Raw genomic sequence first — 8374 nt, forward strand, 5'->3', positions numbered from 1 at the left:
ATCTTCCATCTCCTTGTCTGGAATATATATTCTCATTTCTACTTTTTAGAATCCTTAGCTTCCTTTAAAACTCAGTTCAGGTGCTACCTTCTAGCTGGGGCCTTTCCTCATCCCTCCCTAGTTCAGGAGTTCTTAACCTAGGCTCTTAACCTAGAAATTGAATTTGTTTTATTAATTAGTAACATAATTGGTTTTCTTTTGTAATCCTATGTATTTTATTTTATGCATATAAAAACATTATTCTGATCAGGGGTCCAGGCTTCCACAGAAAGAGGTCTATCCCAGAAAAAAAGATTAAGAATCCTTGCCCTAATTAGTGTTCTTAACTATCCTCAAATTTTCCTGTATTTACTTTTGTGTATAAATGTATCCCTCTAGGTACAGAAGAGACTGTGATATTTTTCATTTTGTTTTTGTATCCCCAGGGCCAACACAGTGGCTTGCTCATATACTTAGGTGTTTGATAAATGCTTGTTGAATTCAATGTTATTGACCCTAAATAGCTTATTGTAACTTTCCATATTTATCCTAGCTCTGCCTTCTGAGACTGCACAAATAAGTCTAACCCTTCCCCTATGTGAAACTTTGTAAGTAATTGAAGACAGGGATCATGCCCCTGTTCTCTTGTTTTCACTTCCATAGGCTAAATTTTATCAGTAGCTTCAATTGATCTTTGCCTTACAGAGTTTCAAGCCTTCTCATAATCCTGGTCACCCTCCTCTGGACCCACACGTTAACTTGAAAACGTCCTAGAATGTCATGTCTTAAATGAAGTGCAGTGCTCTTCACAGAGTATGATGGAGGTAGGACTCATACCTCCTGTGCTTTGAACCTTACGCTTTTATTCATGCCATATAAGACATTTTTTGGCTGTCATATTACACTGTTGATATATTGAGCTTGAAATCAACTAAAATTTCTGTGTTTTTAAAAATTTGAACTGCTTTCTTGCCATGTATGTTCCATATGATTCTTATGTCATTATCTTGCTTAAATATAAATTTTTAATTTGTCCTTATCAAATTTCAGTTTACCATCCTGTCAGAATTTTTTAAATTCCTAGTTCTATCATCCAGTTCATTTATTGCTCCTCCTATCTCTCATTCTGCAATATGGTAAACATGCCATCTATGCTGTATTCAAGTCTTTGTTAAAAATATAGAGGAACAGGGGGCAGCTAGGTGGCACAGTGGATAGAGCACTGGCCCTGAAGTCAGGAGGGCCTGAGTTCAAATCTGGCCCCAGACCAAACACTTGACACTTACTAGCTGTGTGACCCTGGGCAAGTCACTTAACCCCAATTGCCTAAAAAAATAAATAAATAAAAATAATAAATAAAAAATATAGAGGAATGTAGAACCAAGAACAATATCCTGTAGCACACTATGAGAGGCTTCTTTCAAGGTTGATACCAATCATTAATCATCCTTTTTTTGGTCCATTTGGTCCATTGGACTATCCTTACAGAGTTTTAATGGTCCAAGAGGTCCAATAGTCCAAATTGTTCAATGGTCCAATCATAAAATTAGTCTTTAATACACCTAGTTACCCTAGCTACTTCACATCTCAATTTTTTTTCTATAACAAAATTGTAAGAGATTTTGTTAAAATTCCTTATAAAAATTTAGATAATACCTCTGTTAAGAAACTATTGATTGATTACAAAGCATTCTTAACTATTCACTGTAAAACATCTCCTACTTTTGGGAAGTTATACTCTCTTAAGTAGCACTTTATCCAGTTATCCTCGGATCCTTAGCCTGTGTATGCTTGAAAGCAATAAAGTTGTACATATTTTTAAAAATTTTAATAAAACTTTTCATTTTCATATTGCTGTAATTTCTGAATATTGAGCTGTTATTGACCTCTCCCTTATAAAGGAAAAAAAAATTAAAACCAACCAGCACTGTAAATGTGTTGTTCATTTGTTTCAGTCATGTGTGACTCTCCATGACCCCATTTGGGATTTTCTTGGCAAAGATACTAGAGTGGTTTGCCATTTCCTTCTCCAGCTCATCTTACAGATGAAAAAACCGAGGCAAACAGGATTTAATGACTTGTCCAGGGTCACATAGGTAGTAAATATCTGAGGCCAGATTTAAACTCATGAAGGTGTGTCTTCCTGACTCCATGCCCAACACTCTATCCATCACATCACTGAACTGCCCAAAATGTTATGACTCTTCTTCAGTCATTTCAGATTCTTCATAACCCCAATTGGGGTTTTCTTGGCAAAGATACTAGAATGATTTGCCATTTTCTTCTCCAGCTCATTTTATAGATGAGGAAACTGAGGAAGAGTTAAGTGACTAGCCCAGGGTGACACAATAAGTGTCTGAGGCCAGATTTGAACTCAGTAAGATGAGTCATCCCAACTATAGACCAGGTAGTGTATCCACTGTGCCACCTAGCTACCCGCACCATAAATGCACCTAACAGTATGTGCAGCACCCCTTCTTACCTATCTACTAAAAGGAGGGGTGTTTATAAAAATCCTTGCCCTTAAAAATAGCTCAAGCTTCATAAATTTACATTTGTCTCCATCTATTGGTATGAATTAAAGGTGTAACTATACTAACCATATTTGGGATTTTTATTTATCAGGGGACAGTTGGACTTTAAGGAATTAAGAGCTCAGTACTATCCCCCATGTATAGGCTATGAATGAATAAATGAAGCATTTATTAAGTACTTACTGTGGGCAGCACACTGTGCTAACCTCTGGGAATATAAATAGAAAAGTAAGACAGTCCCTGCTTTCAAGGAGCTCACATTCTAACCAGGGAGATGATACATCAGGGAGATTTCAGCTGCGAGTCAGCTGGAAAGATCCAATATTCCGTAGGGTGTAGGATCAAAACCAATTTTCAAGCTTCTTTAATGTGATTTCCACTGAGAGGAACATAGTTCCTGATGATGAACTATTTGACCATAGCAAGTGGTAAGGTGGTATGGTCAAAGTGGTAAGATCTTTCTTACAGTGTCTTCAGTAGCTGTGGTTGTAGCACCTGCAAGAATAATTGCCAAGCTGCATATTTTGCATAAAGGCAAAAAAGGTCCTCCAAAGCAACTTACCCTTTCAGATTTAGGGATATCTTTTGCTAGTACTGAACATATACATGGATATGTGAAAGTGGCATTGAACATGTACACAGATATGTTGAGAGTAGAGGCACAAATGTTTCAATAATGAAAATTCTTATGTGGTTTTTTTCCCCATTTATAGCAGTATAGGGATGTATCTGTTTATGAGATCGTTGTGTTTTTGAAAGAAAGAAAGAGAAGGGCTGAGCTCAGCCTGGAGTTGATGCATGGGAGGCGACATACAAATTCCCACCCCAGGGATAATCTCCACTGTGGTTTGGGGAGCAGCTAGGTGGTGCAGTGGATAGAGCACCAGCCCTAAAGTCAGGAGGACCTGAGTTCAAATATGGCCTCAGAGCAGACACTTGACACTTAATAGCTGTGTGACGCTGGGCAAGTCACTTAACTCCAATTGCCTCAAACAAACGAACAAAAAAATCCACGGTGGTTTGATTTAGTTAATTCACCTTCAACATAATGTGGCTCTTACCTTTCCCTCCCCATGATGCCAAGCACAGAACCCTGCAGTAATGTTCAGTAAATGTTTTTTGAGTGACTGAATGCTGAATAAAGTCCAATGCTGACACTGTGCTCTTCCATCCTTCCTTTTCAGGATCTGGACTAGTCTGGTTGAGTCCAGGGAATGGGTTTGGAGAAGGGCCTAATCACAGAAGGTTCTGTCCTCAGGGCTGTCCCATTCAGTCCTTATGTACGAATGTCATACTTTGGTTTCAATCATATTCTCTCTCCCTCATTAATTTATTCTCTACCTTTTTGCCCCAACTTCCATAATAGCCTCAGAAAGATCTTCCTTGCCCTTCTCTCTACCACCTTACCCTTACCCTTCCTCTCACTTGTAGAATCTGTGCTGTCCTAGTTTGGACTGGTTCCTGAACCAAGAGGAAGTCTGGGAGCTCCCAGCTCTTATTCTCAGGTACAAAGATATCCTTGTTGATAGTACTTCAGTACTTTCTGACCCTTTCCTCATAGTATCTTTTGACTCCTATGAACCTCCTGCCACATATCTGACTACCCATCAGGCATCTAGCTATCTGACCATGCCCTGGTATAATTGATAGAGACCTGGACTTGGAGTCAGGAACTCCAGGTTTTAAATCTTTCCTCAGATATTCACTAGCTGTGTGACCTTGGGCAAAATACAACTTTCCAGGACTTTTGTTTCCTCATCTTTAAAATTAGGGGTTTGGACTCAATCTCTTTGGTCCTTTTCATCTCTAAATCTATGATCTTATGATCTTCCTTTTGATTCTCTGATTGGTACCTGTCCAGTTCTGAACTATCACTATGGTTCCCACCTTTCAGAGTCTGGCTAATGTCTATTCCTGTCCCCTATGTATCACTTCAACCCTACCTGATTCCTTTGTCCCATTTCCAAATTCCTTAAGACTTAATGACTGCTTGCTTTCTTCCACTCTTGGCCTGCTTCACCTGCGTCCTGAGGACACCATGAGCAACCAGCTTGTTTGAGAAGACTATAACCAGTCCTGTCCTTGGAGACCAAGACCTAACCCCCAAGAAAAAGGCCCTCGGCAATTACTGGTCAAGGCTTGGCTTGTGGGGGTTCTCATAGGGATGAAAGGATTGAGGATTTGAGCAATGGAGACACTTTCAGGAGCTCAGATTAAAATAGATCTATTCAATCAAGAGGAAGACAGTGAAAGGCCCGAAAAAGCAGGGGTACAAGTTTGTGGAAGCAACCACTGTATAATTAGAGCAAAAGAACTGGTTGAATGTGTCATCAGATGGTATCCACCAGCCTCCCCTGATGAAGCAGATGAAGCATGGAAGGCTGTTGCCCAGATGTCCATTCAGGAAAAGAAGTAACATGTAACCCAGTTGGTTTTTGTTAATTTTATACAAATAAATAATGTTTCTATTTTTTTTCCTAAAAAAAAGAAAAAAAAAGTTATGACTGCTTGTTGTTTCCCCCACATGTGTGCCCTAGCTTTACAGTGATATAATGAAGCCAAAGGACAAAGCTTCTATCTATAGACCCATTTTTAAAAGATTATTAGGAAATTATTTTAGTGAAATTTAATGTTTTAGTTTTCCCAATTACATGTAAAAGCCATTTTTAACACTCATTTTATAAAATTTTGAGTTCCAAATTCTCCCTCCCTTTCCTCTCCCCTCCTTGAGAAGGCAAGAAATTTGATATGAGTTATACATGTGCAATCATGCAAAACATTTCCATATTAGTCATGTTATGGGGGTAAAAATAAACTAAAAAACGAAAAATAAAGTAAAAATGTATACTTTAATCCTACAGACCAATTTAAGTTATTCCTTAATAAAGGTTCTGATTATAGTTTTCTTATAATCACAGTGTTTTGTTTAACTGTGAACTTGGTACCAAAGTCCTGAAATGTGTGGTCTTGTCTCAAAGGAATGATTATGTTGTTCAGGGCAGTGATACCCCAAGAAAAGCACTTGTATGCATGCCCTGGCAAGTGAGAACTGATTTGGGGGCTCCTCTGTTGATCAGGTATTCCACATGTCATTATCTGGGCCACATAATCTTGTTACATGTTTTGCACCAAGGAACTAGCTTCCAGTCCATCACTCAAAAAGCATTTATTAAGCACCTTTTATGTGCCAAGCATTGCACTAAGCACTGGGGATACAAAGAAAGGCAAAAAGACAAGTCTGCCTTCAAGGAGCTTACAGTCTGAAGATGGAGACGACATGAATGAGAGAGAGAGACACACACACACACACACACACACACACACACACAGAGAAAATGGATCGGAGATAAGGGGCATCAGGAATGACTTCTCCCAGAAGATGGATTTGTAGCTGGGACTTGAAGGAAGCCAGGAGGTGAAGATGAGGAAGAGCATTCTAGGCATGGGGGACAACCAGTGAAAATACATGGAGTCAGGAGATGGAAGTGTCTTGTCGAGGAACCCCAAGGAGGCCAATATTGCTGGATCAATGATTATGTGGAAAGGGTAAGGTTGCTAAGGTGGAAGAAGACTGGAAAGGTAGGAGGAGGCTAAGTTAGAAAGGACTTTGAACACCAGAGGATTTTATTATTGATCCTGAAGTTAACAGGGAGCCACTGGAGTTTATTTGATTGGATAGTTTGGAAATGGAGCCAAGTACCCAGGCCAAAAACCTCAGCATGCCTTTGACTTCCTTCCCTCTCAATATCCACAACCAATCATCAAGTCCTAACTCCTTAGTCTTGTATTCAAGATTATCCACACTCTGACCCCAGTCTACCTTTCCAGTGCTGTTCCCTAACCCCTTTCTGCTTCAGGCAGGCTTAGGGCAGTATTAAGGCTGGTGGTGGAGTGGCCCTGGTGCAATCTTTTGTGATGCTAAGGGCTTCCTGAACCTATAGTCACTTGGTGGGGGCTGAGGATTGACCCACAGCACCCCTCACCACCTCTCTGAAATAAACATGATCATTCAATGCCACGTGATGGAACTATGTGTGTCAGAGAAACAAGATTTAGATTTAAATCTGGAAGGGAACTTGGAGCAAAATGCAGATTATTTGATTCTTTTTCCATCGTGCCACACTGCCTTCTAATGGGTGAGAAAACAAGCAAAACACTATGTACCTAAAAGATATATGCAGCATAAATGGGAAGTAATCTCCAAGGGAAATGCAACGAAGATTAGAAGGAAGGTAGAAAATTGGGAAAGAATTTTTACAACCAGTCTCTCTGATAAAGGCCTCATTCCTAAAATATATAGAGAATTATGACAAATTTATAAGAACACAAGCCATTCCCCAATTAATAAATGGTCAAAGGATATGAACAGACAGTTCTCAGATGAAGAAATTAAAGCCATCTATAGTCATATGAAAAAAAATGCTCTAAATCATTATTGATTAGAGAAATGCAAATCAAAACAACTCTGAGGTACCACATCACACCTATCAGATTGGCCAACATGACAAAACAGGAAAATGATAAATGTTGGAGAAGATGTGGGAAAATTGGAACACTAATACATTGTTGGTGGAGTTGTGAAATGATCCAACCATTTTGGAGAACAATTTGGAACTATGCCCAAAGGGCTACAAAAATGTGCATACCCTTTGATCCAGCAATAGCACTTCTAGGGCTATATCCCAAAGAGATCAAACAAATGGGAAAAGGACCCACATGTACAAAAATATTCATAGCAGCTCTTTTTGTGGTGGCAAAGAATTGGAAATTGAGAGGATGCCCATCAATTGGGGAATGGCTGAGCAAGTTGTGGTATATGAATGTAATGGAATACTATTGTGCTATAAGAAATGATGAACAGGCTGACTTCAGAAAACCTGGAAAGACTTATATGGTCTGATGCTGAGTGAAGTGAGCAGAACCAAGAGGACTTTGTACACAATAACAGCCACATTATGCAATGACTAAGATTGTTAAACTGAACCCTTCTCAGCATTACAAGGATCTAAGACACTTCCAGAGGCCTCAGGATGGAAAATGCTGTCCACATCCAAAGAAAGAACTATGGAAGTCGAATCATTATCACTTATTTTTACCTTCTGTTGAGTTTTGTTTCATCTTTCTGATGGTTCCTCCTATTGGTTTTAATTTTACTTACTACTTCACTAATGTGAAAATATGTTTAATGGACATGTAAATGTAAAGCCTACATCAGATTGTGCACCGTCTTGGGAGGGTGGGGGGGAAGGAAGGGGGAGAAGAATTTTCAACTCAAAAGCATATGGAAGTGATTGTTAATAAATCAAAATCAAAATAAAATTTTTTAAAAAAAGTAATCTCCAAGAAAAGGTACCTAACAGTGGAAGGGACCAGGAAAGCCTCCTGCAGAAGATAGGGTTTGAACTGAGTCTTGAAGGAAGTCAGTTCAGCCAAGAGGTGGAAGGTGAGGAGGGGGAACATTCCAGGCATAGTGCTGGGAGACAGAGTGTCCTGTTCAAAGAACAGTGAGGAGATCAGATGGAAAAGATCCTAAAGGTTATAAGTGCCCTTTGTGAATTTTGAGTTAACCTATATGTCAGGTTAAATTATTCTGATCATGAGGAGACTACACTTACATGTTTCTATTTCTTTGTCCCTTGATAGGAGTTAATGAAATTATCTGCTTGGTAAAAGAATTATGTAATACATAAGGAGGAGATTCCACTCAAATCCTTTGATGACTTATCCTTTTGTTGAAGTGACCTGGGGTTCTTGAAGGCTATCGAAAGCATACCAGAAGCTATGGCAAGCTCTACCAAGCTGGGAAGTTTACTGGGACAGACATGATAATGGCCATGTCATCAAAGGCCCAAGGCCCTGAA

This window comes from Phascolarctos cinereus, unplaced genomic scaffold, assembly GCF_003287225.1.
Source record: "Phascolarctos cinereus isolate Bilbo 61053 unplaced genomic scaffold, phaCin_HiC Scaffold_2;HRSCAF=192, whole genome shotgun sequence".
Classification (NCBI taxonomy): Eukaryota; Metazoa; Chordata; class Mammalia; order Diprotodontia; family Phascolarctidae; genus Phascolarctos; species Phascolarctos cinereus.